Source organism: Adiantum capillus-veneris, chromosome 1, assembly GCF_014529385.1.
Source record: "Adiantum capillus-veneris isolate H3 chromosome 1, ASM1452938v2, whole genome shotgun sequence".
NCBI classification, from domain to species: Eukaryota; Viridiplantae; Streptophyta; class Polypodiopsida; order Polypodiales; family Pteridaceae; genus Adiantum; species Adiantum capillus-veneris.
In genome coordinates, this window is record NC_140931.1 from 172,979,058 (window position 1) to 172,989,446 (window position 10,389).

The 10,389-nt window shown below is 42.0% G+C and overlaps 1 pseudogene; it reads left to right on the plus strand.

Moving 5' to 3' along the window:
• LOC147466028 (uncharacterized) overlaps nucleotides 1-6,108 on the plus strand; it is a 70,404-nt pseudogene extending 64,296 nt beyond the window's left edge.
• Nucleotides 6,109-10,389: the final 4,281 nt, after the last annotated feature.

Here is a 10,389-nt window from a genome sequence, read left to right on the forward strand (position 1 = left end):
TTGTTAAGCAGCATGCTACACACACACACACACACACACACACACACACACACACACACACACACACACAGAGTCTAATTGTTTGAGAAAAAAGAGAGCTACATAGGGCCTACTATCTCCATGATGAAGGAGAATTCAACCTTAAATAGATTCTCAAAGGAGCTGCTGCACATCTTTGGTCAACATGGAAGATAATCGTGCCTATGTGTACCACGTCTGAGAGATGCAGCTGGCCGTGGAAGTAAAGAAGATGTGTAGTGACATTGCCACCCAATGAGCTCATCTTGTGAGGAGTACCATCACCACTTGGTTGCACTCACATCGAGTTGGTATGCTAAAGATGGGTAATTCCAAGCCTTTAGAAGAGATGAAAAGAAACATAGCTCATGTTTGCTCATTGTATGACTTATACATCAGACTTGACATTCTTGAGTCCATGGGATTGGCCCCTAACTTGATGTAGGAAGAAATGAAGAATGGTTTATGGACATCGAAGCATGTTGTTGGGCCGCTGGCCTTCATTGGATCATCTCCATACACATCCCACATTCACGCAAACCAGCACTTCAAGAAAGAATTAATGTGTTAGACATTATGCAAGGTCTAGATGAAGAAGGAGAATCTCCCTCTTCACCATCATCATTAGATGTTGGATCAATGGCACTTTCAACAAATAATGCATAAGGCACTGCGACACCTTCCTCTCTCTACTAAAAATCTCAAAGATTTCATCTCTTGTAACATTGATATTATGTATCTCAATGTTGGAAAAAGCGGTAAGTTTACTGCAATCCCACCTAGAAATTTATTTGAGTGTACGCTTGCTATAATCATATGTAGGTTTTCCAACTTTTTTGGGAAAAATATTGTGTATTGAAGTGCTAAAAAAAACCTAGGTTTTTTCAAAATTTTGAAAAAAGCATTGTGTACTTGAGTGCTTGAAGAAAATCTAAGTTTAATGTAAATATAGTAAATTTGTATCCTTGGAAAGTGAGCCCAAAGAGCAAGAACCCCTAAGAATGGGGGTGCTAAGGGCCACATAAGTGCATTCCAAGAGGCTACATTTAAATATGGTGAACATGTTGACCAAAAACAATTTTTAAACAAAAAGGGTTTTTTAAAGAGCCCCTGAATAGCAATTTTAGTTTAGGATATCTCAAAGTTTAGGAAAATCACGTAATTCAAATATACTTTTCTCGTATGTTTTTCAAGTTTTTGAAAAAGAGCAATATGTATCTGAGGACTCAAAAAAAGGTGAAAAAGAGCAATATGTATCTGAGTACTCGAAAAAAGGCTAGGTCTAGCGTAATCCCACCTACAACTTTTAAATTCTAGATTTGAACGTGAGGCAACACATGAAGTTTATAGCATTCTCACCTCTAAATTAGAATTTAGAGATAAATATCAAAATTTATAGGTGGAATTACACCAAACCTAAGTTTTTTTAAGCACTTCAATACATAGTGCTTTTTCCCAAAATCTTAGAAAATCTATAGATAAATCTCGAGATTTATTATATTTGAGTGTTTTTACACTAAGCTTATTACAAAGTTCATAGGGAAAAACCTAAGTTTCGTGTAATCCCACCTACAACTTTTGAGATTTACCTTAAAATTCTAATTTGAAATTGAGAAGGCCTACAAAGTTCAGAGAAATTTAGCACAAACTTTTCTAATATAGTCAACAATTTACTCTGCCTTCTGTCGTTGTCAACCTGCAATTGCTCGCCATCCGCCCTAGATTTTTTCCATGTCCTAGATTTGTCAGCTTGGGCTTACTCAACTTTGTTCGTCATTGGCTATGGGACCAATTACATTCTCTCTCTCTCTCTCTCTCTCTCTCTCTCTCTCTCTCTCTCTCTCTCTTGTGTGTGTGTGTGTGTGCGCGCGCGCCAAAGTACTCACTATCTTTCTCTCTTGCCATTAAATCCCCACATATTCTCTCATTCTCTCTCACCACTGAGTACGAGTCTCTCTCTCTCTCTCTCTCTCTCTCTCTCTCTCACACACACACACACACACACACGTGCGTAGACAATGGCCAAATGTGATATCGTGTTCTCTCTCTCTCTCACACACACACACATACACACACACACACACACACACACACACACACAAAGAGTGAACACTCCATTTAGTTTCTCTCTCTCTCTCTCTCTCTCTCTCTCTCTCTCTCTCTCTAGCACAAAAACCACCTCTAAAGGCTAATATAGTGCACACCTTAGAGCCTAGACCAAGAGGCTTATAAGGTTACAAGACTTTGGATGGAAGTAACTCTTACTTCAACCTCACTCCCCAATTTTTTTTAAATAAAAAAAGACTCCACTACTCCCACTACACCCCTCCCTAACCGTGCACCCTTTGGGCTTCCCTCTCTTTGTTCTTGAGGTTGCACCCTTCTTTCTCTCTAGCCTATAAATATAGAGGTTTGGTTGTCCATTTTAAGGTGACATTTTTTTCACAAACAAGCTGTCAAGAAAGAGAAATCTCACCACACCCTCTCACCACTCTGCTCAAATGGAATCTTCCTCTCAGATTTGTAGCTTACCCTTGCTTTTGATTGTTCTTTTTTAGCTTGACATCTATGACATGTAGGATTATCCTATGACACCTGCCTTCCACCATTTTTTACTAACATTTTTATGTTTGTTCTGATGGTGATGGTGACAGGTAACAGGGTCTTCCTTTGGCTAAAACATTGCAATCTAGCTCAAGCTACCAAAGTTTAAGCTTTTCTCTCTCTCTCTCTCTCTCTCTCTCTCTCCATTGTTTGTAAACAAGCATTTTTTCGTTATAATGGCTTCCAATAAGAGTATTTTTTAGCATTCTTGACCACTGTGTTTTAATGGTAAAAGTGGGTTCTTCATTTTGTAAATTCCTAGTAACCTACTCTCTCTCTAGTGGTAAGAGTAGCCCTTTAATAGCCCAATAGCTAGTATTTTATTCTATTTTCCTTTTTTAAACAAAAGGGCTACCTCTGATCTGTAAGGACATATGATATATCTCTTTTCACACCTTAAATGCCCCATACTCTCCTTTTGGTGTCATAGACTCCACTTTCACCTACACCTACCCTTTACTCAGATTTCGGCCGGTTACAAAGAAACGTCACCTTCTTTTTGGTACACCCGTTTGATGAGAGCCTTTTAACATTAAAAGCTGGGTTCCACACACAACTGTTTGAATAATTATCTCAGTTTGGTTTTTTTTGGCTTTCGGACGCACCTCCTTTCACTTCCGTGGACAGTGGGTTACCTCTCCTTTTTTCACTTTACAGTTGTGGCTTGTCTCTATCTCCCTCCCAAGGCATAGAAACCCCGAAAAATTTCACGTACGCTCTGTAGCCTTTACTATGGTCTGCTACCTCGTGTAACGCGCGCCCGTTCCTCCTACTGCTCGCACACAATTTGGTCGCTCCCTGCTTACCTGCGCTACAGCAGGAAGATTAATTGCCTTCTTCTTTGCCTACAATGCCATGGCGAGCTTCTGAACCTACCTCTACGACCTTGCCTGCACCACTCAAGACTCCACGGACACTGGCCAGCGCTCAGCAGGGCGTGTCTTTGTGGCTCAGGGGAATGGGTGTAGGCAAAGGCTGAACCGTTTCTTTAGGTTTGTTGTCTAATGTGGAAAGGGAAAGAGTTTGATGATACTGTAGGAATCGTCTTCTGCATTGTTGCTTCAATGGCGTCAATTCCTCCATAATCTCGACGGACTGGCCAGATCTGTGGAGATGATGTACAATCCGTCTACTGCTTCTTCTTTGCACAAGATTTTGGATTTTTTAAATTCCTCAAAAGGCAATCTATGCTGCTGGACTTGGTCTACAGAAGCACCCAATCCTCACACATCACTTTTTTCTGCTTTTCCGATTCCGACAGCCCCTATTCTGGCTTCTCTCACAACCTGCACAAGCTATTATGGCAGCCCCTGTATTGGCAACTCTCACCCGTCTACTGCTTCTTCTCTGCACAAGCTTCCGGATTTTTTGAATACCTCTATGCTGCTGGACTTCATCTACAGGAACACCCGATCCACACACATCCTTTTTTTCAACTTTGTCGATTCCAGCAGCCCCTTTTCTGGCAACTCTCACAACCTCTTCCCCTTTTCGGATCTACCCGCTGGTGTATCTTTCCCCCTTTCTTTCCAAAGCTTGCTAGCCGATTGATTCTGATGAGTTGAAACCTGGAAGAACACCCTACTCTGGCTTGTTTACCTGGTGGGTCAACCTTCTTTCGTATCTGCATCCCTAAAGCCAGGAAAGCCATAACTATGGCGTTCTTCTCTCTCTCTCTCTCTCTCTCTCTCTCTCTCTCTCTCTCTCTCTCTCTCTCTCTCTCTCTCTCTCTCTCTCTCTCTCTCTCTCTCTCTCTCTCTGTGCACATTTATTTTGCAAGCAGGTTTTTTCCCCTTATTATGCCTTACCCCTAACACCTTTTTTAAAAATCTTTTTATGAATCTTTTGTACCTCTAGTGTATTTGCTGACTCAAAGTTTTATGAGCATTGGAATCATCTAATTTCTTTTCCATGCCTTACAGCTAGCTGCGGCTTACTCAGGATGGGATGAGAGCCTTATGGCTCTAGGATACTCTGCACAAAATTTCCCCCCCTCTGTAATTGTCCAGGGTTTGCTCCTTTGCATTAGTGACCCTATCTTTCACTCCACTCTGCTCGAACTTGATGGCGCCATCCCTTCTCAGCAGGCTGAAGATACCACAATCCTATCCACTCTTGACCTTCCCGCATGGTTTCGCTTGTATGCCATGGCACGGGAAAACCCACCTGCTGCGATTACCCGCCTACGTGATTTGGCGGCAAATCTACTCGCAATTATTGATGCAGATGAGCGTTAGCGGAAAGAGTGGCTCGAGCATGCACCAAATTTAATGTGACGATTCATGGAGAGTAATGGAAAGCGGCTGCGAAACGACCTACTAACCCGACAGCGAAAGAGACATTTACTTAATGGTTTTTCAGAGATCATCACAACGCCTCCAACCGCTACCGGAAGCTCACTCTTACCTATGGATCTTGACGAAGAGGAGCAGATGCTTACAAACAAAGACTTCACCATTGCCACACCGAGTCGAAGCCTCACCACAAAGCCCTTTGAAACCTACACTGATCCCTTCATCCCAAGCCGACTTTTGGAAATGTTTTTGGGTAAAGCTCACCACGAAGCTTGGTCCTTCGGTAATTTTACTTTACTTGCTCCCCTCCCCGAGAATCTTCTCCTTACTCTACTTAATGATCATGATAAGACTGCGGTCAAGCAAGGTCTTATGAAGATTCTTGAGGCCAATAACTCCAACCTCTTCGAAAACAATCTAATTGCCACCCCCTTCTCTATGTCATTTTTCGAACCACGCTGCTGTAATGCAACTTTTGGTTGCGTGGTCGGGGTTAAGGGTGTCATCTCTACCACAAACCGAGATACTAATTATACTACACAAGTATGGAATGTGCACCGACATTTCTTAAGTGCAGTTGCGAGCATATTGGACAAGGGGATCATTGCCGGGACAACAATGTTTTGTGGTTCGATCATGCTTTATGGTTGGTTCTCAATCAACTACCTCACTTCTTCCCAAGCTCAAACCTTAAACGGTCTACTATTGCCTTTATGAGTTGGGTCGCTAAAGAAGCCCAAGAAGTGATTAAAGCTCTCCTCCTCCATGTATTCTACAGGTAAAAGCTAAAAGATGCTATCACTCATTCTATTTTGTTTAGCCACAAAGCACCTTCTTGCAGTTCATCCTCGGAAGTGGATACTTTTGTGAATGCGGAAGTTGCTCCAATTTCAAAGGCATCCCACGATACTCGTTCGGCCAAAAAAGCGCGTGGAGAAGGGAATCAAACCGCGCGCGAAAGAGGAAGGAACTTCCCATCTCAACGCTCAAATACCTCTACTACACCTCCAAGATGGAAGACAGCCTCACCAGCCAACTCCACCGCTAGTAGCCGCACCCTCAAAACCCCACCCCCACTTTCCCACCATTCTTTGCACAAGCTTCTACCCCACCCCCCATCCCAACTCCAAAAACCAAAACCGTCTTCACCCAAGCATGCGTAACTAGTGCTAAATCCCTCCTTTATGATTAATGCAGGTTTCCAAAGATGTGCATGGACGCTTTCAGTTTATCCCCAAGAGCAAGGCGAAGGGAACCTTTGTTCCCCTTCATTTTGTCAACCCCTTGCTTGATATCAAAGATCTCACCTCTTTTTTTAGCTTGTTTTTCTTCGGGCTTGGCATTTCCACCACTCCCCTATGGGATGAATGCATTTTCAGTTGGGCTTTTGATCCCCCTTTGAAAGTAACACTCTGTAATGCGAAGGAAGTTTTCACCTCTCTCACACCCCATGAGTGCTTTTGTAACTTGGAAATCACCACACAACACGTAATCTCCACAAATTTTTGTTATTTTATGAGTACCTCTCTCGCTCACCTTTGTGGCCACAGTCTTGGTCACATACCAACTAAACCACCTAACTTCATAGAAGCTTTTGAGGAGCTAAATCAAGCACTCTTATATCTCATAAAGTCTGGTTGCATCACTATACCTTCTAACCTAACACACGGAGAATTAACTAATGCGTTCTCAGCTTATTGTGGGAAATTCCTCCCTTCTAAAATCCAACACCACATCCATAATGATCTCACAAGAGAAATTAAAGAACTAAGGAACAAATTCTTTCTTACTTGCATCGACAAGGCTCCAAACAATATGATTATCATTTGTAAAGCCTTTGTTCTTTTTGAAGCCCCAAAACGCCTACAAGGTAACGATTTTACACCATCTCCTCTAGGGATTGAGAGAGTTACCTCCCTTGTGCTAACTTTTCTCTCTCAATACACCTTTCCAGAACACCACTCCCTCCCCTATCTCACCGGCATATACAAACTGCATAAGGCCTCTTTTAGATGGATTACATGTGGGGCTACCTGTTTGCTACTCAAAAATCTCTACACTTATGGCTTGCTTGTTAAAAACTTGTATACCACTACTCAAGGAACGAGCCAAAAAACTTAACAACAAAGCACTTTTATGTCACCATCTTCATCTACAATCTTGGTGGATTGTAGATTCGGTTTACGATTGCATCCTCAATCTCCCTCTCATGCATCACAATTCTACTCAGGGGATGTAAAAAGATGCTTCGAGAACATCCCACACGCAGGGGTACAAGGCCTAATCCATCATCTTACCTTGTTAATTACCCATGCCTTCTCCGCATCTTTAAAAACATTCATCTCTTTCAAAAGATTCCCATCCAATTGCATAGAGGGCACTTGGTCTTCCTATAGATAAAAATCAAGCCTTTCATTTAATCTCAAGGAAGTACTCCAACTAAACTATTGGCTCATTAATAACATGTTTTTACAATGTCAAGGGAAAATTTATAGGCAAACCAACGGAATCCCAATGAGACTAGCATGCTCCCCCCTATGGTGCAATCTCTACCTCCACTCCCTAGAGTTTGAGTTTCTCTCTAACACTCTCAACACACATAATGCTAAGGAGATTCTCTCAACTTTAGGTCATCCCTTTAGATATTACGACGATATCTTACTCGTAAACTCTACAAACCCATCTTTCTTCATAGAGCAACACAAAATCTACCCCAGTTGCTTACCCATTGAAACCACCTCTGGTAACTCTACCAAATTTCTAAACCTCCATCTGTCTACCCAATTTGGCTATCTCACAAAAAGCCTTAAGCCAAAAGAAGATAAACTCCCATGCACACCCATAAGATACCTCAAACGATCCAGCAACCGGCCATCTGAATGGGCACATAAGGTCATTATCTCACAGCTCAAACCAATACTCTATTGTAACTCCAATGCTACGGAAGCCTCTAAAGACATTAAAATGCTTGTGCACTCTTTTTGTAAAAATGGTTTCGAGAGAGCTAAACTTTGGAGACTTGTGAGAAGATTCCTTTCAGAGTTTTCAGCTTCAAAATTCTCATGCCACCCAACTATACTCTTAGACTTGCTAGATTTTGGAGGGCACTAGGACCCCTTGGGGGGCCTAGTGCCCCCTTTGGGACAAATCCTCATCCTTCTAGTGCGGGCGGAGGAGGGTCTCTCTCACTAGCACAAAAACCACCTCTAAAGGCTAATATAGTGCACACCTTAGAGCCTAGACCAAGAGGCTTATAAGGTTACAAGACTTTGGATGGAAGTAACTCTTACTTCAACCTCACTCCCCAATTTTTTTTAAATAAAAAAAGACTCCACTACTCCCACTACACCCCTCCCTAACCGTGCACCCTTTGGGCTTCCCTCTCTTTGTTTTTGAGGTTGCACCCTTCTTTCTCTCTAGCCTATAAATATAGAGGTTTGGTTGTCCGTTTTAAGGTGACATTTTTTTCACAAACAAGCTGTCAAGAAAGAGAAATCTCACCACACCCTCTCACCACTCTGCTCAAATGGAATCTTCCTCTCAGGTTTGTAGCTTACCCTTGCTTTTGATTGTTCTTTTTTAGCTTGACATCTATGACATGTAGGATTATCCTATGACACCTGTCTTCCACCATTTTTTACTGACATTTTTATGTTTGTTTTGATGGTGATGATGACAGGTAACAGGGTCTTCCTTTGGCTAAAACATTGCAATCTAGCTCAAGCTACCAAAGTTTAAGCTTTTCTCTCTCTCTCCATTGTTTGTAAACAAGCATTTTTTCATTATAATGGCTTCCAATAAGAGTATTTTTTAGCATTCTTGACCATTGTGTTTTAATGGTAAAAATGGGTTCTTCATTTTGTAAATTCCTAGTAACCTACTCTCTCTCTCTCTCTCTCTCTCTCTCTCTCTCTCTCTCTCTCTCTCACACACACACACACACACACACACACACACACACCCTTGGGTGTGCGCACAGGCTTGCTCAGCTAGATTGGACTCTCTCTCACACACACCACCAATAATGCCCATTCACACTGTAGGTTGAGATTCGAGTCTCATACACACACATAGCCAGCGGCCAATCATGTTTCCTCTCTCTCTCTCTCTCTCTCTCTCTCTCTCTCTCACACACACACACACACACACACACACACACACACACACACACACACACACACACCCTTAGGTGTGCGCACAGGCTTGCTCAGCTAGATTGGACTCTCTCTCTCACACACCACCAATAATGCCCATTCACACTGTAGGTTGAGATTCGAGTCTCATACACACACATAGCCAGCGGCCAATCATGTTTCCTCTCTCTCTCTCTCTCTCTCTCTCTCTCTCTCTCTCACACACACACACACACACACACACACACACACACACACACACACACACACATACAGTAACACATGAACACCACATACACACATCATGAAGGCGAACACATGCACGAAAAGCTGTTTTTGCAGGTCGAGATTGGATTGAGACCTTCAAGCACTGAGGTCATCAAGCTGCAGTTTATTTCATGGAGTTCCAAACGTTGACATTTGTGCAAGTTGCAATGGATGACATGTGGAAGGCCTCTCCTTGCTTGGAAAATTTAAGCTCCATTATATATGTACAGATTTATTTTAAGATTATTTCGATCAAGAAATTTTTTTTGGCACTCTCTTTGAGACCTCTCTCTCTCTCTCTCTCTCTCTCTCTCTCTCTCTCTCTCTCTCTCTCTCTCTCTCACACACACACACACACACACACACACACACACACACATGTCCTTCCATTTTGGAGCTATTCAAGACCTTCAAGCACTGAGGTCGTCAGGTTGCAGGTTATTTCATGGAGTTCCAAATGTGGACATTTGTGCAAACTGCAATATATGACACGTGGAAGACCTCTCCTTGCTTGGAAAATTTAAGCTCCATTAAATATGTAGAGATTTACTTTAAAATTATATCGATCAAGAATTTTTTTGGCACTCTCTTTGAGATCTCTCTCTCTCTCTCTCTCTCTCTCTCTCTCTCTCTCTCTCACACACACACACACACACACACACACACACACACTCACACACACATGCCCTTCCATTTTGAAGCTATTCGAGATCAGTGTTCAATAAAAATTAGGATTTAGTGCATTAAATAAAAAATTCTATTTAGATTCCAAGTTCACCTTAAAGTAAATCGACGATTTTCCTAGTGTGCATATGAACAATTTCTTAAATTCTCAAATGGCCATTTGCTTTCCAAAAGCAAAGTTGAGCCATCCTTCAATAAAAAAAAGGTAGAGTTGGAAAAGTAGAGTCAAACCTTTTTCTTATACTTTGGAAGGTTAAAAAATGAAGGCCTCAAAAGTTTCACAGCTTCCAAGATTCCAAGCCTTAGAGAAATGGGACATTTTGTAAGGTTTCCTTTAAAGTGAAGCATCGAGTGACATGTGGAGGGTCTCTTCTTCCTTGAAAATTTTA